The sequence below is a fragment of the Dipodomys merriami genome, unplaced genomic scaffold (assembly GCF_024711535.1).
Source record: "Dipodomys merriami isolate MVZ:Mamm:240054 unplaced genomic scaffold, mDipMer1.0.p SCAF_11, whole genome shotgun sequence".
In the NCBI taxonomy this organism is placed as follows: domain Eukaryota; kingdom Metazoa; phylum Chordata; class Mammalia; order Rodentia; family Heteromyidae; genus Dipodomys; species Dipodomys merriami.
In genome coordinates, this window is record NW_027202382.1 from 32,368,421 (window position 1) to 32,396,257 (window position 27,837).

General features: G+C 42.8%; 1 protein-coding gene across 3 annotated transcripts in view; it reads right to left on the reverse strand.

The window, feature by feature from the left end:
* Astn2 (astrotactin 2) overlaps positions 1 to 27,837 on the reverse strand; it is an 886,217-nt gene that overhangs the window by 761,868 nt on the left and 96,512 nt on the right. The window lies entirely within an intron of this gene.

A 27,837-nucleotide genomic window follows, 5' to 3' on the forward strand; every position in this document is an offset into this window, starting at 1 on the left:
TATACTGTATTCCCAAGCAAATGAGCATTGACACAGAAGTTTATATTGCTTAAAAAGTTACTCAGCCATTCCCTAGCTGACCTAGAGGGAATCTAGGCCTTCCTGGAAAATGTCTAAGTCAGATTACCAAACCTGAAGATCTTAGCTCTTATCTCTGTGCTGCTTTTCCCTCTGTAGATACATTTATATTTTATTTTTTTAGTTCAACAATTTTTTATTTATTCTTATGTATTTATCCTTATTACCATTAAGTAATTAAGAAGTTGCCACGTAACAAAGAAGTTTATGAATACCATATATCTTGATCAATGTCACCCCTTTTGACGTTCTCACCCATCCCTCCCCTACCCACCCCATTCCTCACTCTTCTTAATTTTGTAGGATACACATTGGATTCTTGATGGCATTCTCTCCCTTTCAAACATGGTATTTATGATCACCTGATTAGCATTCATATTCAGTATCATCATACCAATATAGTTTCTTCGGTATCATTACTTGAGATCCCACAATCATTTCCTAGTGGCTTCTAGGAAAGGGATGTGTTCCTGGAACCATACAAAGACAGGGCCTATCAATGCCTTTGATGAACAAAGGTGCAGTGTGATAGGGCTCATGGTCTGTAATAGGTCTGTAACTCAAATAAGACTTAGGCAGACAAGTAACCTTCATAGTGTCCGGCAACGGAAAAGATGCCTTTGTAGGCTTAGCACTTTGGGCCCTCTTCCTGAGTTAAGGGAGCTTAAGACAGTACTCCTACAGTTCAAAAGACATGCAAGTTCCCTCATGTGCATGCATGCATACCCACACACCATCTCTCTCTCTCTCTCTCTTTCTCTCTCTTTCTCTCTTTCTCTCTCTCTCTCTCTCTCTCTCAATCTCTCTCTCTCTCTCTCTCTCTCTCTCTCTCACACACACACACACACACACACACGCACGCACGCACGAGTACTGAAGAGAGGCCAAGTAAGAGCCTCTTCTTATTCAATTAGCTCTTCCCATGCCTCACCAAAGCTCTTATAACCATTGACAATGAAAGAGTCACCTTGGAGAGATGAAGAGATGATATTTCCTCATCAGGCTCTATAACATCATTTGGGTGGTCTCTTCCCAACAGACCCTAACTCGTTGGGAGTTACTTTCAAAAACCCTCAGGAACAATGTCTGGCACTTAATTAGTGCTAAGAAAAAGTGAGCTATGAATTTTTAAATTAGCTATTGATTTATCATCATCATCATTAGTAGCATGGACAAGTTCTAATTCACTCTTCAGCTACCCTGAAAAAAAAAGAAAATGCAGATCCAGTCTTGATGGCGTGCTTTCTTCTCTCCCACTTTTCATCCAGTCTGTCAGGAAACCCTTCAAAAATCTTCCAAAATTCAACTCTTTGAAGCTCCTTTAACTAGCTCCGGGGGCTAAGGCCCCATATGCTCTTCCTGGTATCCTTCAAGGGCTTCTTAACTCAGCTGTCTCCTCCTACCCTGGCCTCCTCCTTCTATTCTCAGCCAGAAGCCAGAGGAATCCTGCTGCAACCGAAATCATCTCACAATTCTGACCTCTCCTCTCTAAATCCTTCCAGGGCCTTCCACCTCATTCCAAATAAAAGACTGAGTAACCAGACACAGTAAGTTATTGGTTCAACTGTACACAGGCTTGAGCTTTCCTTGCTGCTTGATGGATGGAACACAGCTAGTGTTAAAATTCCTTGACTCTTAGAACCCTGGAATCCAAAGGACCTTGAGGCTCACTGTGATGGTCCAGGACGAAGGTACTGGCCAGTCTTTCCTCAGCATCTTCTCTTCCTCCTGGGCTGGCCTGACCTGCTGCCTGACCCTGCACCTCCCTTTCCCCCACCCCCCATATACACACTTTATATTCCAGCCTTAGCACCCAAGACACTAGCAGAAAGTACTCTGGTAGCCAACCAATAGGATCGCAGAAAGATGAAAGCATTATGGTAAATGGCGTTGCTCAGTGCCTCACTTATTTTTTCTTAGTGCATCAAAGCCCTAAACCAGAGACCCAGGGCTCAACTGCCACTAGAAATAGTAGTGTCTAATTCAGGAGCCCAAGGCTGAGCAGCCAGCCACTGAATGTGCTTGGTCCCTAGAATGACAGGAAAAGAAAGCCTCAAGGCAGACCACATCTGCCTGGCTGACACAGCCTGGTATAGACAGAGGCAGAGTACACCGAGAGAGAGTTGTACAAGTCCAGGCTCTTTCTCTTGAAGCTCTGTCTAGCCTATGCCTGAAATCCCATCAGTGAAGAAGTTTACCATGCCTGGGATTCAATTAGAAAGCAGAGTCACTGAAGGTTAGTGACTCATTCAAGGTCACTGGTGAATCTGTACTCAGCTGGACCCAGTAGATTTCCAGTCAACACCATTTCTAGGATGCCAATTGCCCTGGCAATGTCTCCTTTTCCTTGACTAAATTAGCCCATGAACTAAAACTAGATTGAGCTCTTTGTTTGCTACAGCGATGAGTGCACAGTCAGCAGACAGTAAACGTTAAATGATAATAACAGTGTGTGAAACACAGTAAATATTGAATCACAGAGAATGGCTCCGGACTTACTCTATTACAAAGAAAAGAAACTGTTGTTGGGGCAGCAAGTAGGGAGGGAGCAGGAGCACACAAAGAGAAAACTGTTTCAGTAGAAGCAGAAGGCTTTGATCACGCATTCATTCTTTTATTCATACATACAGTCGTTTATCAATCAGTATATTTTATCAAGGACCTAACTCAATTCCAGGCCATTTAGCAATTCGGCCTATAGAGTTAAATGAAACCTGTCCTTGCCTTCAGGGAACTCAAAGTCATTCAGCAGCAGAAATTGTACCCAGCATGCTATCTCCCAGCCACATGTCTGAATTGGCATACATGCAAACTCTCTGAGGTTGTGAATTATCTGACCTGTCTCCCACCAAAGCTCCTTCAGTACATGTGCTCTCCTCTCAGGCCTTACGACCATTCTCTCAGGGCCTAGCACTTTTCTGTCCATTTCATGCAACTTTTCCCTCCTGGATCTAGTGTCTTTGCCCGAATGGTACTTGCTCCAAGCATCCGTGTCTTTCTATTCTAGCTAAAGTAGTCCTCTCCAAGCAAGGCCCATCTCCATGATATGTCCTTTACAAAAACTTCCTATCGTACTTATCGCTTAGAAATACATGATATGGTTGGGATTACATAGGAGGCTGAGAGGTGAGAATTGTGGTGTGAAGTCAGTGGGGGTAGGCAAGTCTACCATACCTGTATCTCCAATTTACCACCATAAAGCTAGAAGTGGAGCTGTAACTCAAGTTCTAGAACACTACAGGGAAAACATTTCAGGAAAAAAGCTAATGGACAGTGCTTAGTTCATGAGTTCAAACCCTCGTATTGGCATGAGGAAAAAGAGAAAGGGGGAGGGAGAGAGATAGAATAAATGCACCATATATTTACTTGAATGGGTGTGTATTGTCTGTCTCTCTGGGAGAACAGGAGGAACCTTTCATATTTTATTTCTTCTCAGGCACTTTGAAAAGTAAGTGACAAAAACTAAACATCAATGACTCAGACTTTCTATCCTAGCTACTCAGAAGGTTGAGATCTGAGGATCATGGTTTGAAGCCAGCATAGGTAGGAAAGTCCATGAGACTGTTATCTCCAATTGACCACCAAAAACAAAATAAGCTAGAAGTAGAGCTATGGCTCACATGGTAGAGTGCTAGCCTTGAGCAAAAAAGCTCAAGGACCTTACCCAAACTCTGAGTTCAAGCCCCAGGACTTGCACAAATTAATAATAATAATAATAATAACAACAACAGATTTCTGTATAACTATATATGTGTATGTGTATGTATTTGTATATATACATATGTATGCACACAAACACACACACATATCTATTTCCATTGTAGGAGGTACAAGTAAAAATATGAACATTCAAAAAGTATTAAGTCTTAGCTTGGCAGTGGTGGTTCATGCTTGTAATCCTAGCTACTCAGAAAGCTGAGATCTGAGGATTATGGTTTGAAGTCAGCCCCAGCAGGAAAGTCCATGAGACTCTTATCTCCAATTAACCACCAAAAAACTGGGAGTGGTGCTGTGGCTCAAAGTGGTAGAGTGCTAGCCTTGAGGGGGGAAAAAAAGCTCAGGGACAGTGCCTGGGCCCTGAATTCAAGCTCCATGACCACCCCACTTAACAAAATGTATTACATCTCATTAAAGAATTTTTTAAAAATTATAAAGTTCTATTGGGAACTCGATAATGGGAAGTGATCCTATAAGCTTGCAGACCAAGAATGATCCCCAAAACACTGACAAGAACACTGTGAAAATGGACTTACTGATGTACATCAGAGGATGGAAGATCACTGGGGTGGTGGCCCATAGGATCTGCTGCCTATGCACGCAGATGTACAACAGAAGGAAAGGTTAGAAATGAAGCTCCAACAATAATATATACATATGTATACACATATATACACATATGTACATAAATGTAGCTCCAACAAAGGCGTGGGGCTTGGAATGCTTGTGTTAGTGCATACATTTTATTTGGCTTACACTAGGGAACCAGCAGAGTGCACTTGATCAGAGCCAGTTCTGTGTCCATTAAAAATGGGTCAAAGAAATAGTAGCATGACTAAAGCCAGCCCTAGAAATTCCCTGCAGACTTATCTTCCAATTGCATTTTCCCTTTTCCCTTCCCTAATCCTTCCCATATAAACATTTCATTGAAGTCTTCAAGTCGTATTACAATCAAACCTAAAGCAAAAGGGGGACTAAATGCATTTGGTCGGGAACCAAGACAATTCCCATAAAGGCAGATTATGCTGACATGATGAATATAAAATGAAACAGCAGATATTAAAGTGGGAGAATTGGTGCCCCATGCCTTCCAGCAGAAGACTGACTCCAGCGCCTGCCTCCCTCCCACCCTATGGAGCTTGGTTTTATATTGGAATCATAAAGAAACACGGGGTTTGCCTCTTCACCTTTCTCTGTTCTTCCCCTATGGGTTGCAACTCGTGAAATATTCAACAGACTCAAATCCCCTCAACCATCCCACAAGAGCTAAGCGCAAGCACCAGCCTTCATCAGGAATTCTGGGTAGACCGCCATCAAGCCTCAGCGGCCACCGATGCCTGATTTCAGCCTCCTGGAAAAAGAAATTAAAATCCCGAAGGCGTGTTGTGCTTTTAATTGGCTTGTTCTTCCTAATCTATGGCACTCATTGTATTTTTATTTAATTCCTGAAGGTCATTATGAAAATAAGTAGCTCTTCTGATCTCTAGACATCCTGGTAACATCTCCCAAGTGGGTAACTAACCAGCCTTCTGATTCCACAGCACCAGCTGACCCTCCGGCAGATTATTCCCTGAAACCCTCAGAGAGCGTCTGATGAGTTTGTAAATGGTGTTTGCCTGGCTGGGGGAAAAGCAGGCACTGTATGCAATTGCACAGAAGTACGCACTGCCCAGGCAAAAAGAGCTAGGACAGTAGAGATGCCAATTTTATTCACCCTTGCTACTAACTGTTTCAACCATTTATGGGTATGCATTGCGTTAGCAAAGAACAGCTGAGTGAGCACGAGAGAAAAATCTCAGAAAAACCATGTCCTCTTTTTAATCTCTCCCATGGTTAATTAATGCAAACATTTAGCATCTCTCTGATGGGCTACTGTAAATGGTTCCAAATACTCCCGAAGGCCTCTGAGAAGTGGTTAATGAAGGGACCATTTATAAAAGCTCGGATAGGGTTAAAGCAAGCCGATAATGGAAAATGAAACACAAGCAAGGCTGGACATCAGCAAGGAACCGTCAGGTGACTGGGTGAAGGGGTTATCCTGAAACTCTGAGTGAACCATTGCTCTAGGCAGGGGCTAACAAATGCTGTTGCCAGATAACAGCAGTATCCTTCAGCGGAATGACCGGTCACTACCAGTGCATGGTCCAGAGAGACGCTATCAAGGGAATAAATACTCCAGTCTCACTGCAACCACTGTTGATTTCTTGCAGTTATCTCACATGGTGGGCCTTAGCTGAACATTCAAAGGTGCTTCAGGGAATGCAAAATCATACAAGGAATCCTTGCAGGTGGACAGCAGAGAGGAAGTGGGTGGAAAATGTATCCCAAGGGCCAAATGGATATTATGCATGAAGGCTCTTAATCGATACTCCCGCTGCCAGTCTTCCTTCTGGCATCTATCCGATTGGCCACCAAGATAAAATTTCTGTGGATCTGACAGTGTCATTTCTTTGTTCAAAACCCTGGTATGGTTCCTAATCTTCCTTGTGAATCTGACTTCCTGAGCCTGGCACACGGGTCCTTCATGAGCCAGCAATATGCTTCTCTCTGCCCTTTCCTCTTCAAATTCCTTTTCTTATATTTGTGTACTAATTTGTATACAAATGTACCTATGCACACAGACACATGCTCCTCAACTTACAGTCAGTAAGATTAAAACCCAATAACCCCCTTACAAATTAAAAATATGATAAGTCACAAGACACTTAGCATACCTAACTTATCAAAATCATAGTGTAGTCTAACTTATTTAGCATCTTCTCAGAACCCTCACATTAGCCACAGTGGGGAAAATTATTTCAGGCAAAGCCTTTTTAACACTAAAATGTTGAATGCCACATGTAATCTATTGGATACTTACTCAAGTAAGGTTTCTATGGAGTGTGTATCACTTTCCCACTAACAGAATGTTCAAAAATTCTAAAGCACACCATCCTAAGTCAGAGAGCATCTGTACTGTGCTATTTCCTAATTCAATGTCTTTGAAGATGCTTTTGCTGAGCCTCTAAAAGCTCCCCTCACTCAACCCCATGCCCTGCTCCGGAAAGCTTCCACAATTCCCACAGAAACTGAGCACTTCTCTAGCCTTCTCAAAGGAAGAAACATTGCAAGTTGTAGAAGATCACAGACTCTGGGGACCAACTGCCTGAATGAGGGTCATCCCACTTCCCTTGTGTTCATTCTGTGTTTCTCTGGTCAAGTCCTTATACCTCAGGTCTCCCCTGTGAAAAATAAGGATAATAATAGAACCTACCCATAGGCTTAATTGGAGAATCAATGATATCCTACAAACAAATAATCTCTTAGCAGATCTGATACTTCATAAGCATGCCACTGTTAACAGTGGTACCTATTATTTCACATATGCAGTTAGAGAATCCTGCTTCATCTTTGTCTTAGTCTTTCTTTCTACATGTGTGTGTGGTGTGTGTATGTGTGTGTGTGTGTGTGTGTGTGTGTGTGTGTGTGTATTGTCTCAGTGGATTTTGGTATAGGGATATGTCAGAATCATTTGTACAGCCTAGAGCCTGGCACCCCCAATAAACACAGACTATGGGACCCACAGACCTCTTATAAGTAGAACAGAGCTACCTCAACATGTGAATGCAGATGGTGTTTCTAGAGGACAGAGAAAATTTCACAAGTTGAGGTTTCAGTGACGTTGTGATTCCCATAAAGCAACTCTACAGAAATTTAGCTAAACATCTGCCTCAAGTTTAGGCACTCTGGAGAATTCAAATGAAGAGGAAGAGCGTGTGAACTTCCCAATAGCTTATATTGTCACGGAGTGAGAGAGGGGATGTTTATGACAAAATAGGCAATCATCTGAAGTTGTTGTGTACACAGCTGGAAAGACATATACTGGAACATCAAGAATAGTACTCCTTAAATAGGAAGATCAGAGGTGATTTTAATCATGTACTGATTCATTTTTCCATACATTCTACATTGACTATAAATTAGTCCCATAGCAGAAGCATATACACAATCACTTTAATGATTCATTTTAGTCAATCAATCTTTTCCGAGATGCCATATAGAGGGACTCCATCCTCAGAATCTCAGTCCATGGAGCTGGGGAAAAATAAGCATGCTATAAATGTCCCTAAGTCAAAATAAGAAGCCCAGAGGAAAGAAGATAACTTCTGCCTGGATCCAGAATGTCTCTGTGGAGGAGTCTTAAAGGATGGGTACAAGAGTTCAACAAATGCCCTTATGTCCCTTCAGATGGAGAAAAGATACACAAGCAATGAGGAAAGAATATTGCACAATGTTCAAAGAAATGCAAGAAAAAAATCAAGCTAGAAGCTACAGAGGTTCAAAACTACAGATAGTCATCATTACAGAGGAAGCAGGGAGAGACTGGTAGGAGCAAGATTCAAAAACGACTTACTAACTCTTGCCCATAGAAAAGCAGTAAATACTAGGTCCTACTTACAGCTTCTTCATGCAATCAGAACTGGTTCAGAGACTAATGAAGCTCTCTGAATGCCATAAACAAGAATGAAAGGATGCATGGACTTATAGGTGAATACGTGACAAGTGTCTCCCCCCCCCCCCAGTAGCTTTGACCCAATCAAATAGCTTGAGTTAGTTGAGGCAGGGGGTGGGGGGGTAAGAGCACCAAGTCATGAGTTAGCACCCTACATTTGCATGCTCCCGCTGTCCCTACTGACTGGTTTACCTGACAAATCACAGAGCCTTTGTGATTTTTCTTTGGTTGTAAACCAGGGTTCATTCACAACCTGTCCTATGTATATCACATCTAATGTAGAAGTGAGAGAAAAAATGCCATTCAGAGCAATGTGCCTGCAGATCCGCAAGGTTCTGCAGTTAGCGCAGAAAGCAAATGTCCTCATTACCCTCATATACCTCTCATAAATTTTTGTCTAAAATATGCCAAGCACAGTGCAGGGTCCTGAGGGTAGATGAGGGGAAGAGGAAAAAAGAATCAGTTGTTACCTTCACAGAGTTTCTGACCAAGCCTTGATTTTTCCTCTGTTGCCACTAGAAAATCATCTGCAGTGTTTCCCCTTGCTCCAATTTGTTTATTCATCCACCTATTTAATCACCCATTGAGAGCAGAAGACTGACTATCTAGGCCATAGCTGTCCTTAGGATTTAGCATGTGTGGCACATGCAAAGTAAATATTTGTGGAATAAACGCACCATTCAATGCACATTTATATGCATTTAAAGGAAATCACAGTCTAGGAGAGAAGGAAGAGGAAAACCAACAAAGGTGATGATAGTGTTGTGGTGGCATGGGGAGGGGACACAGCCTATTATGGGAGAGTCTGAGAGACTAGCCAGATCTCCTTGTGGATCGGGGTGTGTGGACATGGCAGGCAGAATCTATGATCTGGAGGGCTCTTGATTCGAAGAGATCTAGATGTCAGGCAGGTTAAGTGCCTACAGGATGATGCCAGTGGTGTGCAGGGTTTGAGCAGTTGCCTGGGGGGACAGGAGGTGGAGAGATGGGAGGAGGGGGATGTGACACAGCTAAGGCCCTATAGCAGGAGCTGGAGAAGTGAGTCCCAAGAGTGCTTCAGAGCCCCGCTTCTGCCATCCAGCTGTCAGCACTTGCCTCTGCCTGCAATCTGCCCATTTCTACCTCCTTTGGGAACTGCATCTTTCATACGAAACTATTTTCCTAAGCCATTCAATGGAGGGAAGTAATACAGTTATACCAGTTAAATAAGGGAGGGGAAGAGAGAATTAAGAGATATCAGCAAGGGAGAAAAGCATATTGGTTCAGATTAGATTTGGAAATAGATGGAGTTGATGGAATTGATTCTCATTACTCCTACTTATTCTCTCCTGAACCATCTTCCTCCTTCTTTGTTGTTTCTGTATTTTTCTGTTTGGTCTTTCTTTGTCATTTAGCCTCCCTATTCTATACTCTCCTATTTTTTCTTTGTGTTTGTTTTTTCTTTTTCCTTTTTTTTTTTTTGGTTAGTCCATGGCAGCAGTGAGGGTTTACCCTCATTCTTCCAGTTTCTGTGTTCCACAATGTTGTAATCTGACTCAGAGAGGAACATCTAAAAAATAGATTTAGGCCCAGGTCTGGTGCTGCATGCCAGTAATCAATGAGGAAGATGAGGCAGGAGGATCCTGAGTTTAAAACCAGCTTGGGCTAATAATTTTTTTTTTAAAGAAAGGGGTAGGAACATTCACCAACACTTACTTAAATGTCAGGATAAGGGATTTTCATTAATCATCTTACTTAGTTCTCATGGGAAACACAGGTTTCCCATGAAATATGAAAAATAGATATTCTACAAATAGCGTAGAGTTCTGAGGCTCCAAAGGGAACTCAGTCTTTGCCAAGTTCTTCCATCTAGTAAGTGGCAGAGCATAAATTCAAGATGTCATTTCTTGATTCCAAACGCTGTGCTTTCACCTGGTCTTGGGCTGAGAAAAGTTTTACATATTTAAATAAAGAGATCCAAGGTCCAAAACCAACCTGGGTGTGAGATGCCAAGCACCAGGATAGAATCTTCATTGTAAACCTAAATCTCATTATAAACCTATAAAATTTCATTATAAAATTGCATGCTAGGGTAATCCATTGCTTTCTGTTTTTTTTTTCCAATTTTTGTTTGTCTGTTTGTTTGATCTTTAAATCTCTCCTTTAAAAAAAAAGAAGTATAGGAATATCCTATATTTTGATGAGTTTTTATGAACCCCCTCATTCCTTTCTAAATTTCACTGGGTTTACTTTTAATGAGTTCACCTCTCTTGCCTCATATGGAAAAATGGGAATGACTAAATGAATCTCTTACGATGGTTGTGAGCATTAAGGAAGAATAAACATGCTAAGGAACCAAGAACCACATTTAGTGTCCTGATATTCTATTAGGCATCTGACTTCTGTTCCCTCTCTTCTATCTCATCACTGTCAAGACATGAAGAGGCAGGCTGCTTGGGGAGCAATGGAGTGTGTGTGACAGTATCAAACTGTAAAGAGAAACCAGGCAGAGGTCACGGAGATAAAACTTCCCACTTCACTTGAAAGCAGTCTGGCAGACTCTTCTCGCTGGTTCCCAGGGCTCCCACTCGTAGGGAATCATGGAAAATCACAATGGAAAGAGGGTTTAAAGGGGTAGAGATTTTTGCGGATGTAGAAAAACGAGGATCGGAGAAGGATAGCAACTTGTCTTGAATCATTTAGCCTCGTAATTCAGAGTAATTGTAAGACACAAGGATTCACAAGAGGGCCAGAGCAGAGGACAGGGCAGAAGCACTTTGACCCCTAAGAGTGGGATTGCCAGGACTCCCTTTGCCTCTCCTGAAGATGCAGCCGAGAAAGCTCCTTACATCTCTGCTGCTGAGTCTGATGTGACAATCTCCCACCCAGGGGGCCATGCATCGGAGTGTCACTACATGGATTCGGGCATGACAGGTAATAAACTGAGATGAGTCAAGGGAATGCCACACAAGGCAGGATGGGAGAGGGGAGGGGCGCAGGAAAGCTGTAGAAAACAGCACCTAAGCAGATACTTGGAGATGATGAAACCTGACACTGACTCTACCAGCTCTTTGCAGAAAGGAGAGAGGGGATGCACTTGGAGGAACACTGCTCCACGGCTGGTGCCTGACCCTCACCTGAACTCACTGACTACAGAGGGACCCCATTGTCATCTTCTAGCCCCATGCATTATCCCTACTGCCAACGCTTGTTTATTATACTGCCATCACTTGCGCTGACCTCTCCTTCTGCCTTCACAGGTGGTCCCCATGCTTTAAGACTCAGCGGACCTTCTGGATAGCTGAGCATCAAATACCTTGGTCCTTCTTTAATCCATTACCTCCTTGGCAGGTTTCTCCCCTCCCCCCACCACCCTCACTTTTCTTTAATGATCATTATCTTTCCTAGGTCATAGGATTCTGCGTGGCTAGGAATCTGTTATCTCTTCTTTCTTCCCCTGGGTAACTCAGCACTTGGTAGAACATCAGGATCTTGATTGAATACGAGCTGATTCAAGATTAAAAAAATAGGGGCCCATGTTAAGAGCCAAGTGTGGAGAGCCTTCGGACTGCAATTCCACAGGTTGCACTAGGGAGGAAGAGAGGGTAGCAAAGATAATTAAAGAGGGCAAAATCTGAGGCACAAAGGAAGAACTACTCAGCCTAAGAGCAGGGACCTCCCTGTCTCCTATACCCATACTACCTCTACTTTACAGCCCTGCGTGAAATCTATGAAGGTGGTATTGACCCGAATCTAATGCCATGTCCTACACTCAACCATCACCAGTGAGCACACCTACTCCTTGTCTGTCACGCCAGTTCTCTCATGCCCTTCCTTCTCTCTTGCCTCTATGCTCATAACTCTGAAGTCTTGTTCATCCTGTTATCACTATTTTAGGCCCAGTGAGGCCAATCTTCAGGACCCAGCGATGAGATTCTATCAACAGTGAATCATTCTCCAACTTTCCATTGAACCCAGGGTGCTCTGAATCTATTGCTCTTGACCTTGAGTGAGAATTGGGAGCCTGATTTTCGTTGTCCAGTTGAACAACCCAGCAGTGACAACGACACAAAGACTTGAAGAATGTGTACTGTAGTTTGCCCTTTCTCGTGATGCTCAGGAGCCCTTTGGCCGCCTCATGAAGGAACCAGAGCTAGCAGGCTGGATAGTGACAGAAGCATGGCCCATTTGCCCATGTTGCCTCAGACAAAGCCTGCTGCTAACCGTGGGCTTGGTGGCAGAGACCATTTGGGGACATCTGGCTGCCAATACCCTTGGGAGGTGATCAGAGATATGACAGAAATCCCACAGAGGTCAGCCAGGATATTGGAATAACTGCTCACAGAGCTCAACCTAAATTACCAACCAATGTAAACAGGATCCTAATTTTTTTGCAAGCCACTAAACTTTTGGTGTGCTTGTTACAAAAATCACACATATTTCTTTCTTTTTTTTTTTTGAAGTCCCACTCCACTCAAGCCTTGGGCTTCCTTCCACTTCTATGCTTATCCCACTCATTGATTTAGTTATTTCATACCTCAACTACTTCGGTTCCCTGAGTCTCCAAGCATCTTCAAACTAAAGATTTTATCTCCTTTGCTACCTGCTACTTCCCCAATTCCCTGCTCAGAGCCAGCGCTTCATAGGCATGTGAGGCACAGAACAAACAGAAGTGGAAGATTTCCCCTAAGCAGCATCCTACCATATTTCCCACAGCCCCTCCTCCTCATCAAAGTCTCTGTGGCCCTGATTTGAGGGACTGAGTGGATATTGATTGGCTCCAACTGCATGGCTTCGGAAGCATAATCTTGCCTCTATATTCCTCAAAGATGCTCCGTGCCTGTTCGGTGTTTGTAGCAGCCTTGATTGTAATTCCACCCCTACTCCATTACCCTTATTTATATCCCAGCACTAGAGCACAGCGCCCAGGGCATCCGCAGAATGATTACAGGACCCTTTTGACTTGCAATTCCACACCATTCAGTCCAATTTAGGCCAGCCACAGATGGTGCCCTGCGGCAAGGAAGGGATGATTAGAGGATGCCAGGCTGAGGTGGGGAAGAGGGAACAAGTGTCCTGAATTTCTTACTCCGTCAGTGGTGGATGGAAAGCTCAGGGGCTCAGGTGATCCGAAGCCCTCCTAACAGGACAGTGAGTACCGGAGTCATGGCAAATCCCTCCTCCTCCAGCAGGACCAGGCTCCAAGAGTCCCGTGATCATGGATGCTTCTCCCTTTTATTCAGTTTATATGACATGTGACATGATGGAAGCTTATGAGAAAAGTCAAAATTCTATTCTTGTCTTTGTTTAATGAATGACCTTCGATAAAGCATAGGCATCTTTGGACCTGAATCCCCCATATGTCCATCGGGATGGGGGTGAACCATCTCTGACTGTTTCCTTAGGTCCCTGGAATAAGGGAAGAGTAACACTCATGAGAACTTCTCTGTGAAAATATCAAGGTCATGGTTAACACCAATAATCTGACAGAAAAGTCAAGGAAACAGAAGCCACGTGTCTCTGGAGGAAAGATTGAAATCCCTACTAGCTTTGGAATACTTTAGTTCCCCATTCCAGAAGAGAAGCAGAGATCAGTCACTGAGAAAAGATATCTGGGTTGACAGCTCTGCCATTTTCTTAGTTGAAAAGCCCTGCAGATTGGGGTACCAGTGGCTCATACCTAGTTACTAGGGAGGCTGAGATCTGAGGATCGTGGCTCAAAGCCAACCCATGTAGAAAAATCTGTAAGACTCCTATTTCTAGTGAACCGCCAAAAAGCCACACAAGTGGAGCTGTGGCTCAAGTGGTAGAATATTATCCCTGAGCAAAAAAGATAGGGGACATCATCCAGGCCCTGAGTTCAAACTCCAGGACTAGCACAACTCAACAACAACATCAATGGCAAAATCTTGCAGAGAGCATATAACTTTTTAATGATATCTCACTTTCATAATGTAATGTTTGGAGAATGATGGCATAACAATCTCTGGAGGGAAGAAAGTAGGGACTAGACTCTTGTTGACACTTCTATCTTCGGGCCTTGAACAGTGATAATATGTGGGTACTCTGTCTACAATAATAGAATGACTGGTGTCAGTTTACTGTTTAGAGTGTTCTCAGCTATGTGCCTGTGCATTCTCAGTCCATCTTCCAGACATCCTCATGACTTATGGGTAATAGCCATTCTAAATGTATCCTTTATTGACAGTGAGCCAGCACAAGGGCTGGCTCTGGTCTGTGTCCATTCCTGTGTCTAGCCATGAATGCTGCTTTTACTACCCCCTCTTCAGTGCCACGCAAATAAACTGCTTTTACTCCAGTTAATACAGACTTTGGAAGCACTTCCTCCAAAGCACCCAGTTCATCTTCAATTGTAAATTCCTGGAGGATAGAATCACATCTGTCAGATGTCCTCTATAGGAAACTGTGATTACAATCTGAGTATCTTCAGAATATCAGATTAAGATTTAGGAATCTTAAATTGTCACATACCACACCCTCACCCCTCCCCGCTCTACCCCATCTTGGTGATTCCATGCTGAGATCCTCAGTCACTAAACTTAGACTATGTCAGCTCAGCAAACATTGCTAGAGAGCCTTTGCTGAACTGGGTTCTTCCCTAAGAGCTCATAGACATGATTTCCCTGAGACTCCATTTCTCATTTACAGTTAAGAAAAATAGAAACTTAGCAAGAACAGGAAGGATTGCTCTGGTTTACAAAGTAAGTCATGGGTGGGTTGGGGGAAATGCAGGTTCCATATTTTAAAGCTTTATCATAGATTTTTATTTTAGCATAACAGGGTTAATTAAAGGAGAGAGAAATAGCAAGAGAAAGAAAAGGAAATAGGTACTATTCTCCAGGCATGAAATGTGAGTTAAGAATCTAGAATCCAGGCTCTCAACTGCTAAGAGGGATTTTCTGTATTTTACCTGGCCAAGCCTGAGCAGCATTCTTGCTCTCTGTGACACCTGGAAAAGGTGTTTCTCTTCCTGAACCTCACAGATCTCACCTGTAAATCTGGAGCAGTCATATCATTTTCAGAGGCTGCTCTGAGGATTTACTAGAAAATGCTTTGTTTGATCTAATTCTCAGCCTGGTAGACATCACATTATGGTCTCAGAGAACAAAAGTACCTATTCCATCCATAGTCTATAGGATGAATCTCATATACCTGTCTCGACTGTGTCATGTTTCAGAGACACAAAATGCAAAGTGAGAAAAGAAGGGATCAACACTCTGGTCTCCCAATCCATTCTCTCCATGAATTCCATCATGGCTTTTGATCTGTTCTGCATGTTGCATTCTAATGATCATTTACTCAGTGTCATAGTTCCTACCAACATAAGTACTCTCCGGTTCCTTGTCCACACAGGAGGGGGAACACAATAGAGGAAATAGCATTGCCAGAATGTAGGAAGAACTGCCTCATGATGGACAGAGATGACTATCACACAGGAAACCATAGCTGCTTGCTGGCGTCTGGAGCCAGGACCAAGTTTCATAAATCATTTCTAAAGAGCATAGAAGGGACAATCAGTCCAGTTAAATCACAGGTACTAGGGAAAGCATGTTTTCACCTAAAAATACCTGCAAAGATGAGAAGCACACATGATTATAGATTTGTTCTTCCAAAGCACACATATGCTTCTATAACATATGTATTTTATGTATATGCATGTCTCTGCATTGCCAGCAAAGCACCTATCACCTTGAACACAAAGAATATGTTTATATTCACATGTCCTGTGCAAATGAACACATGCATGAGCCCTGATGTGGGAGCCACATACGGGAGATCTTCCCACACATACACACTCTGATGGATGTGTTCATGAACAAATACAGACTTTAGGACCAGAAAACTTGGTAGAGTTCTCATAGAGATTCACATATATATTGTCCAAAATTGCTCTTTGCTTAACACCATGCACGCACGTGCCCACATCCATGCATTTACCTGACCTGAAGGAATAGGCATTTGTAAGAATATAAGCAGATATGTATGTGAACACTTTGATAATGCAACACTCACAGGCCTACGTAGGGACTTACTGAATGTTTGCCTGGTTCACTCTCATATGTGTTCTGTTATCCATATTCCAAAATAAATGTTTGCTCTGATATGTGTTTACTAATACAGTAAGTCTGCATAAAGCCACCTTCATGGGTAGACATGCATGTACATATATATATATATATATACACACACACATACACATATACACATACACACTCACACACAAACATTGGGTAAACATACTATACATGGTCAGGAAGGAACATATGGATACATTGGCATCAAGGACATACTCAAGCCCTCATTGGTTCCCTCACATATACATGCACATAACTGGCATTTGGAAATGTCTTTCTGAGCCCCTGGAATATCTCTGAATCTGTCCTCCCAGAGGCCTTGATTTGCACTCAAGGAAAGAATGTCCAAATCCTCTCCCGCATCATCTCCCAAAAGCCTATTTCCCCTTTTCTCATATGACTGACAGGCCATCATGGAGTAAAGAAGAGCAAAAACAGTCTCTGTTCCTGAGCTGTCCATCCACTTAATCCTTTCTGATTTCATTTGGGGGGTGGTGGTTGGGAACAAACTGTCTACCGATTTCCTATTTCATCCCCTCAGCCTGATGTCCTTGAAAGACACAGACTAGCTCAAGGCAGAAAAAAGGTCCACTGATGCTGAGAGCCAGGCAGCCCAGTGGCATTCCTGTGAGACTATGAATTCCACACTCAGGAGGTCAAAGCCTGCTGTCCAGGCAACAAAATGCACAGTAGGAATAATGCATCCTCTTCCCTATATTCATTCTCTTCCTATACCCAGAGACTATGACACTATGCTGGGCACTGTAGCATACTGCAATTCATTTCATGCTCAGAATACCCTCAGGGGAGCGAGGGGCAAGTCCATTTTACAGGGAAAGAAACTGGGGCTCCTCCAGGTGAAGGCATTTGTCTAAGGTGCTAATCCCAATGAGCAAGGGAAGCAAGAGTGGAGATGTGACCTCGGGTCTGCTTTCCTCAAAGCACTCTCAACACTCAACAGAATCAGGAAGGGCCTGTTTTCCAGAATCTTCCTCATTTCAAACACAATTTCAGAACTTTCATCTCCTACACAAGAGCCAGTGCACCTCAGAAGAATTTTCCCAGGCTGACAGGGGAATGGTGCACTGAGTTAGGTGATGGAGTGAGAGACAGTTTGGGGGAATAAAAGTCAGAGAGGAGAATGAGAAAACTGCTTTTAGAGGCAGCAGAGCTCACTCCTCTTTTTTCTCTAATGTCATGCCCCGGAGTCATTCTTCATGTGAGTCCATGTAGGAAACGAGGTCAGTCAGAAGTGACAGGACAGGACTGTCATCCTCAGAACTTCAAGGCTATTGGGGTAGATGTCTGTTCTATAGAAAAACGTAACAAATGTTAAAACACCTGCACATATTCTAGATCAGAAAAGAAACAGGGCTGGGAAAAAGACTTCCAAGGTATCTTGTCCCTTAACTTAAGACCATTGACAACAATAAGCATGAATCATCCATCAAACCCATTACACACATTTTGTACATAACTCTCACACCTATATGAGATAAATGTATATTTGTTGAACAAGTTTACATTCCCACCAACAATGAAGTAAGGTTCCTTTCTGTCTGCTTGTGGATGTGTCACACATGCGCACGCACACACACACACACACACACACACACACACACACACACACACACACACACACACACACACACACATATTTGGCTCCAAAAGGTGAAGACAATAGATGGTCACATAACATTTCAGTGAACTTTCACCATTCAGAACCCCTCAGCCTAACTTCTGGTTCCTTAGCCTAAAACACTGTTTTGAATATCCCTCCTTGGCCATGGGACATATTAACTATAAACAGTTAAGCTGATTTCCCCAAATTAGCTCCTTAGAATAAGACAGCAGAGATAAACAGACAGGGCGAGGTCATCTAGAAACAGAAAAATTATTTTGATCAGAAGAGAGAAGATGGTTTAGCCAATGAGTGGACAAGGCCTATGATCCATACATCTGACCTTAAAGGTCAATGTACTCTTCCAAATGTGTTTTATGGCATGCATTTTCATGAATGAGCAATCATCATCCTCAAGTTGCTGGCCCAGCAGGCAGAAAGGCAGATGTCTCCAAATTCTCCTTCAAGTGCTAGACAGAGAATAATCTTTCCAGCCATAGGACTATTGAATTAGCAACCCTACTTTGCAGATGAGATAAGTGTGGTCCACGGAGAGTAAGAGATTAGTTCACATGAGCATCCCACTCAAAAAACCTCTTTCCCAGGTGTTTTTCTCTTAGTATCCACTCTAAACAGCACTGGAAGTGACTTCATGTAGACGTCTAGTGGACAGCAGTACGGGAAGCAGGCACTAGAGATGGCTCCAGTGGTATCACTTTACAGCTCTGGGATCTTGGACCGGAATTGGTGGCTGCATGTCTTGAGACAAACAAAGCTCTGCACTTCAAAAGGTCCCACGCTTGGTTTAGGACTTTCTATCATCATCTAGAAATTGTTGACGAGGAGTCCTTCTTTTCATTGGGCACTACAAACTATGCAACTGGTCTCATCTTGGACACGTTTTCCCTTTTTGGTGTTCAGTTTCTTCAACCTGGAATGTGATTAATAACATGGTGATGTGCCAGGCGCCATAGCCCACATGGCCTCAGCCTTGCTTGCATCTTCCTGGACTCATCAGTGCCCTACAGTCAAGCCCTATATATCCACCAATTCTGTCTCTGAAGATATGGCCAACCACAGATTGAAAAGTATTTGGGAGGAAATATTGCATCTGTACTAAACATGAATGGATACATTTTTCTTGATAATAACCTAAATAATACACTACACCTATTTCCACAGTGTATACATTGCATTAGGTATTATAAGCAATCCAGAGATGATTTAAAGTATATGGCAGGAGGGGCATAAGTTCTATGAAAACATTAGGGCATTTTATATAAGGGATGCAAGTATCTAAGAGATGTTTGTATCAAAGGAGCTAGGAATCAGTCGCCTGTAGATACTGAGAGACAAATGTACTGATCAGTAGAGATTTCTCCTTCACCCATGTTCAGTAATGCTTTTCTAGCCTTGGTGTAGGGCAGGCTAGACATACTAAGGAATTTTAATATCTTCTACCTACTCTCTTCCCCATCTGCCCCCAACAGGAGTTCTCCTTCGTCATAATAAATGGGAAGTAGAGAATAGACAGATCAGCTTGAGACAATACTGGGCATACTTTATCCTCTCATTACTGCAGCAGCCCCTGCTAATTATACAGCCTCTATTAGCTCCTTTTTTTGGGGGGGGGATCTGGTCGTGGGTCCTGAACTCTGGCCCTGGGCGCTGTCCCTCAGCTCTTCAGCTCAAGGTTAGCACTCTACCACTTAAGCCACAGCGCCACTTCCGGCTTTTTTCTTTTTGCTTATGTGGTGCTGAGGAATCGAACCCAGGGCCTCATGCATGCAAGGCAAGCGCTCTACCACTGAGCCATTTCCCAGCCCCTTAGCTCCCTTTTTTGCCTGCTTCTCTCATTCCCTAGAGGGGACTTCCTGGGACCACCTCTCAGATAAATGACTTACACTCATCTCCTCATCACAGGGTCTGTTTCTGGAGAACTCAATTTAAGACAGGGCTCCTAAGGCTTAGGGAGATAATGTATGTAAAGTGCTTAACACAACATCCAGCATGGACGCAGCCCTAAATACATGGCAAGCTTATCACAAAGGAAAAGAGAATCCTGCTTTACAAGAAGACACAAGGAAGATGACAGAATGTTTGTAATGGATTTCTAAGCTTGTCCTCTTCATGAACATATCTCTGTTGATTCTTCTTATGACCAGTTAGGATGGGTTTCCAGGTCCCTATTTCCCACAAGAGAAAGAGACAGATGCCAGTCACTCTGGCTCCTGGAACTCCACACAAAGTAACAAGTCATGGGGTTTCCTTTTACTCCCTTCTTGGTTTTCAAAGCCAAAAAGGTACACAAATCCATATGGAATCTCATCTGTTACTCTGGATTGTTATTTCTACGTGTCTTTCTCCCCACACATACACACGAGCTCCTAAGTCCTACAGATGCAAAAGGTATTATCTATTTGGGTCACAACTGGGTCTGAAGAATCTAGTAAGTGCTCATGAATACTTACCAAGAGTAGAAATGCTCTTTGTTTTCATTCTTGTTGAAGCCCTTCTGGACCTGCTTTCGGAGAGCAAAAACTCCAAAGGCTTCAAAGTCCACCTTCTGTGATAACCCAAAAATACAGCTAAGAAGGTTCTCTGGAACACCACCCCAGCTCTACCAGTGAATCCTTAAAAGGCCTTGGCCAATTGCCAAGCTTCTGCTTTCCTGTTTTACAGTAGATCAGCTGACTTCATATGAAAAGAGGTACCACATGTTAAACACTAATCCCACTGTGAGCAATCAGTGCATATAAGCTATGATTAAGGTCTAAAGAAAAAGTATTTGGGCCTCTCCCTCCCCAAAGACTTCTCTCTCCCAGCTAATATATTGGGAATATTTTTTTCCTAAAACGTGAAAAGATGCAGTCATGATGCTAGAGATGATAAATACACTTATTTTTGGCTATTTTCATCAAATTACAAAATAGACAATAGCAAAAGGAGAATGGTCCACATGCTCCTCTTTCTTTTGGCTCTTTTGCCAAAGGGTACTCTGCTGTCTTTACCAATCTAGAGAAGAACAGGCCTCAGGCTCAAGTTCCAAGTGGGCTTTTGACATCAGATGGCTAGAATGGTTTGCTTTTATTGTACTTACTTTCCTATTGATGCCAGTGTTTCCATTTAATCTCATGACATTAAAGTTGTCACATATGTGTGTATGTGTATAATTTTAGGAAACAAGAAATATCCAAAGCCCCCCAAAAATGAAGAGAACAAAGATATGGCCAAAATGACACTGATGACCTGAAGTGACCTGTAACTGGCTGTCCTTAGTCTTGGTTCACATTTCATCCTGGTACAAGGACTCGGGGTCCAGGGCTCTATCTCAGGAGTACTACTCACCTATGTTCAACTGGTGGAGAACAGGCCCATTCCTCTCCCTGGGCCTTCATCTTCCTACTTTTAAAATGAAAGGACGTAGAAGCCCTAGGCTTGGAAATGTGTTTAATCTTGTAAAGATTTCAATAAAATAAAAAAGAACTGTAACCAGCCCGTGGAAAATGCATCAAGGCCATGTGGCTGCCTCTGCCTGTCTCCATGATGTCTCACTCCCAGACGAAAGTTTACATACTCCAGAGACTTGTCAGCTCCCAGACATTTATTAACAAGATTTCGCTGATGTGTCTCCCCTTCTCCCTGACTAACTCTAAGAAGGCAGGAAGGCCAGAATTTCAAAAACCCATGTTTAGAAACACCACTCATTAACAGCACACAGGATGTTCACACCTAACACTGGGTGTCAATTGCAATCTCTTCCCCCACACAGTGTCTGCACTTGAGTCCCCTGAGCAGTGTCTTGCTGGCCTACATCATTGGAAGGGCAATGTGTGGTTATAAGATCCTCAGGAAAGTGGTGCTCTGGACTTGGCTCTCCTGGTTGGATTTTCTCATATTGACTTAGCTCTAGTTCTAAAGCAGCCTGTGAGCTGGGAAGACCCAAGAGACATGAGGAATCAAACACCTTTCCTTCTTCTGTGAGGCTTTAATGTGGCCAGTGGGACATTAGGGTCATTGGATGCACTATATTAGGGCATCATATATGCGGTCTCAGAAGTATGCACGTGATCAAAAGAGAGACTACAGAAAGGAATGGATGCTGCTGCCTCTAGAAACAACCAAGGAAAGTTTTCTGGAGAAATGGTATATGTGTCAGTCTTGAGAAATAGGAAGTATTTGGAGGGCTGTTCAAAATCACTGAATAAAATGGACTCATAAATGGAGGCTACTTCCCCTGGGAACTTAGTGAAACCACCAAACATCTCCAAACCAGGAGCCGTCAGTATTGTCCAGTCCAGAAAAACGTTAGGACACTTGAGGAGGACTTACAGTTTACTTCCTATGAACAATGGCTCATTACACAGTCATAAATGTGCATGGAAGAGCTGGCTCCACTGTTTTTGGGCAACTTGTAAAAAGGTAGAGAAAGCCTTGAAAATCAGATCCTGAAAAGACCTGAATTTCTTCAGCCTTCTACATTTCCTGGGAGTCTCTGTGACCCTTTGTGTTTGGATGCTTAGGTCCCTGCATGCTCTCCTTCTTGCCTCTCTCTTCTGTAAAAACTCTCCTTTTCAGAAGCAAAACAAAAGCACTGCAAAACATATCACTTCCCTAACTAATAGGCTTTTAACAGATTTCTAATGCACTGCTAGACGGCTCCGTAAGGATTGAATCCCCAAGGACACCTCGCTGACAAGGATGGAGACAGCTGTGGTTACTGGGGCTTTGGATTCTATGGCTTCCATAAAACATTGCTAACAACACATCTGTCTCTCCTATCGGTAGACATACACAGAAGCAGCTACATACCCCCACCCTGAAAGTTTAAGAGGAGTGATGGGCTGGGACACTTAGCTCATTCTGAACACACAGCATCCCAGAATGACCAGAGTCTACATGAACATTGAAAATTTACCATTTGGAGAGCAGCTGCCAGTAGCCAAACTAGGAGAGGCCCTTGCATCAATCAAACTTAAGTTCAGATCTATTTTGCCAACATCTAAATATAGCCCCTCAATTTACAGAATCTGAGTCAAAGCTCTGTTGTCTGGAGTTGACCTCTACTGTGTGGGTTTCCATAATGTATCCTCCATATTAAGATCTCATCAGATTTGGGTTACACAGTAACCCAAAGTGTGAGGAACATTCTAATATATCTTGGTGTCTTTTGGCTATAATCCCTTGCATTTGGGACCTTTGGCTTTAAGTGGTCCAAAGGCCTTCAAATATTGTAGAAACTTGAAAAGCATATACAAGTCCATTTTGGTGCTTTTCTATATTTAAGGAAACACATAGTAATGTTTAAGAAGTCCTTACATGGTCCCTAGCAGTGAAATTGGGTGCCAACTCCCCATTATTTTTAAGAATAACAACCCTAGGTACAGTCTGAGTTGTTAAAATGATAAGGACTCATTGCTTGGCCCACTATGTTGACTTCCAGCTATGCTGACTGCCAACCTCAGGCTGCCGATGGGCAGATAGAGAGAGCAGGTGGTCTGGGAGCCAGCCTGGACTTCGATCTTCACATGACATGAGCTTGCACAAAGTCTCTAAGATTCAGCTGCCTCATCTATCAAATGGGAACAATAGCACCTTCTTAGGGTTGCCATCGTTTCTGCATAACCTAACATGGAAAAGTTTTTCAGCAGATGCTCATTTCCTTTCTTTTCCTTAAAGCACTTTTGTGCAGCTATGTTGCTTTTGCACTTGTGAAGAGAACTTTTCATCATACTAAGTTTCAGTTCCTGAAAATCAGGACTTGAACTGCCAAACCCTGTCTCTTTGAATGCATCTTGGCCTGGAGGTTGTTTTTTGTTTTTTTATTTTTTTTTAAGTGGAAGAACTCCTCGACAGGATAGAGGGAAAAATCCAGTATTATGCGGACATAGACAAACTTCAAAGAGGAAATGTCCAGACATGCTGGTTAGATGCTGCCCTTGATAGTGGAGCTGGCAACAAAAAAATGGCATCCTTTCAAGTGTCTTACATGAAAGCTGGTAGCCCTGAGATGCAGAAAGTGGTCCTATTCCTGGCTACATGCGTGAGGAGCTCAGCACAGACACCAAATCCAGAGGTTTTCATCTATCATCCCTATTCCTTCTGGAGTCCTACTGAATCCACTATGACATGCAAGCAGAAGGGAATGGTACTGCCAAGCTTGAGACATAAAGAATGGAGAGAAGAAGAGTGGGCAAATGTAGTCATAATATTTAATGAACACATATGAAAATGGAACTTGGTAAATTAAGGGTCAAGAGAGATGAGAAAGATTGATGGAAGGGGCAGAATGATGAACTAGCTGAGATGCATTGTGCTCACAAAATGAAGTGTTGAATTGAAACCCCTTTGCACAACTACTTAAGGATGATTTTTTTTAAAAGAAAATAAGTTGATAAAAAAAATTGATTTGGTCTTGGGAGCCAGACTAACTCCCTCCCATCCACTAATTGGTGTTCCTCTGGAAACTGTTCATATTCTTTTTGCCTAAGCTGATGCATCTGTGAAATGGTAATACTAATAATACCTATACCACTGGGGTTTGTGAAGATTAGATACGTTGTTATGCGCAACGCTCTTGCAACAGCCTGGAAGAGAAATTACTATTCTGTAAACGTTAGCAATTGTTATTATTATGGTGCATTTGAATCCAATGTGACCACAGCAACCTTACAGTTTTGAGCCTTTCTTGTCTCTCCAGGGATCAAAGACTTTCTTACTTCCTGGATGGAGAAGAAAGATACCTGTGAGAGTCACTAGATGCTGAAGTGTCTCTAGTACAATAAAAGCCAAGAATCCAATGTCAAGGCTCATTTAGCTAGATCGTACACTTTGGGGAATAAACCATCGTTTTTCTCTTTGCCCCTCATGGGGGGGAGTCTCTCAGTCAGGCTTCAAGTATAAATGAGTTAATAAGGCCACCAAAAATATTGCCAGAGGAGGAGTAGAATGAACCCATTCAGTGTCCTTAATCTGTAATAGAAAACTGAGCCACCCTGACCCCAAACAGGTGGCCAGGCTAAATGACAGCTGAATCCTTGTATCTAAGACATAGGCTGATGCCTCCACCCACATGATGTTGCCCTGCTACGCCCCAGGGGTTCCGAGGTTTTGAAACCTCATTGTTACAAAGCACTTGGGAAGTGGAACACTCCAGAAGGACTAAGTCAGGTGATACCTTGGCTGTTCCTCTAAGCAAAAGAAGGAGCATGGGGGGTGGGGGACTTGAGTAGTACTATAGGAGGAAAATTAAGGCACGTTTTAGAAAATTGCTTCCTCTGAAGACTCTTGAGGGGAAAATATGTCCCTTCTCTTCCAAGAGGTGAACCATTTGCTCCCAGAGAACCATTTATTCTGATAAGATCGAAGTAATCATGAAGGACTAAGCTCCTCTCAGGACATGCTTCATATTAAATAGGCAGTGAGGTCTCGTAATGAGAGATTTTATGCAGGACTAGAGTTACACCTTCCCTACGTCAGTGTAAATCAATGAGTCCTTGTCTGTATTTCAGCTAACTCCTTCCTCTCAGCAATAGAGTCTGGCATTTAGCATGGTTGAAAAGTAATAACAGAGCCACGATGCTACCACATTATAACTGAATTGTCTCAGGCAAGTGATGTTGCTCTTCTATATAATGGGAATACTGATTTCAGTCAATTTCAAAAATTTTACTGAAAGTAAATGAGCCAATTGACACATGAAGACACTGAACCCAAGAGATCTGAACATAGAGGTGGTGAGACCCCACCCTCACAGAGTTAGTGGGAAACACAGATTGTCTAATTCCTGCCTGATGATTTTTGTAGTTCACCAGGCATACCAATCTGTACTGTTAGAAATGACACATTAAAAACTTTTAAGCTGGGCACCCGTGGCTCACGCCTGAAATCACAGCTATTCGGGAAGCTGAGATATCTGAGGATTGTGGTTTGAAGCCAGCCCAGGCCCCGCCAAAAAAAAAAAAAATCAATGAAACTCTTACCTCCAATTAATCACCAAGAAAACTGGAAGTGGCACTGTGGTTCAAAGTGGAAAAACTCAGGAACAGCACCCAGGCCCTGAGTTCAAGCCCCACAACCGATGACAACAACAACAACAAAGCTGTTTCAAGTAATTTATTTTCTTAAATCCACTTGGTGGTCCTCGTGCTTCAGGCACAAAATGGACAAAATAATGATATTTACCTTCCAGCATACCTGAGAGCCAATTCAAGCCACCAAGGGTATCTACTTTGTTAGCATCAAAGAGGTGCACTGGCTTTAAAGGACATGAAGGGTTAGTCCCTTCCTCCCCCAGTGTGAATGCTGGGGAAATGGAGGTTTAGCAGCAGAAAGTACCTCTGGGCTGGTTTTCAAAATACAAATCCCCAGGGCCCAATTGATAAGGTTTCAACAGAAATTTGGCCAGAGTCCAGCCATCTGCATTTTAATCAGCTTCACCTGTGGGGAACTTTAAGCAATAATAAGGTTGGAAAATCGTCACACATAACTCTCTTGAACAACTCTCAGAAGGAAAATGAAAAGAGTTTACCATAGGCCAGACCTCTTCCATATAGGATCTTAGTTCACTCTTAAAAATCATACTAAGCTGCAGGGCACAGGCATCAAATACAGTGAAAAGAGGGGTTATTCTGTGGGGGAGGAACATACAAAAAAACAAAAAAAAATCACATCGTACATTATAAATATGTTAGAAACAACAGCAAGAAAGTCAAAAAATTGTGTCCCTATGTTGGTGTTCATTTCACTTAACATCATTTTATATGGCCATATGTACATAGCTTTTGACCATTTCTGCTTGCCCGACACATATACTAGTTATTGTAAATAAGGGAAACCATGGGACCCATGTTTCTTTGGGCCTGGCTTACTTCACTTAATATAATTTTTTCCAAGTCTTTCCATTTCCTAAGAAATGGGGTAATGCCATTCTTTCTGATGGAGGCATAGAATTCCATTGTGTATATATACCACATTTTCTTGATCCATTCATCTACTGAGGGGCATCTGGGTTGGGTCCATATCTTAGCTATGGTAAATAATGCTGCAATAAATATAATTGTGCTGGTAGCCTTAGTATGGCCTTGTTTGTGATCATTTGGGTAAATGCCCAAAAGGGAGGTTGCTGGGTCATGGGGGGGGGATGTCAGTGCCCTGCATCTTGTATATACACTTCTCTAATTCGTAGAGGGGAAGGGGAAAAACAAAATGCTGAAATAAGGATACAGGTTGACCCATTGTAACAATGAGATGACAAGGCACTATGTTGAAAACGAACTTCACAACTTGGTTGAAAATTAACTTTACAACTTCGGTGGTGAGGAGGGAGTAGCTGTGGAGGTGGGAGGGAAAGGATGGTAGGGGAAAAGCAAAGGAGGAGGCAACAATGAACTCATTACCTTGCTCATGTAACTGTAACCCCTCTCTACAGTATTTTTACAATAAAAAACATACAAAAAGAATCATACTAAGCTCAGGAATACTATATTCCTCTCCATCAATGGGGAGGGAAGGCTAAACAACAATCACAAAGCCACCAAACTAGTAAATGGTAGTTCTTCGTTCCCATGTTGACTTCACAATGTCTCTCTGCCTCTTTTCAAAGCACCCTAAGGAGACTGCCAAGGATTCAGAGTTTCTGGATGGTTCTTCCTTGCTCTGCCCTCTCAGTGTTCCATACCCAGATCCCCCAACCTAAGCTCCCATAATGGCTACCCAAATTAACCATGCAGCATGCTCCATCCCAAATGCACTGTTCCATCTCACCTTTGCATTCTTGCCTGAGACTCTAGGTGTCAGAGAAGGAGGCACTGGAATTAAAATGTGAAGTCTATAGAGAGAACCTGAGCTGCTGG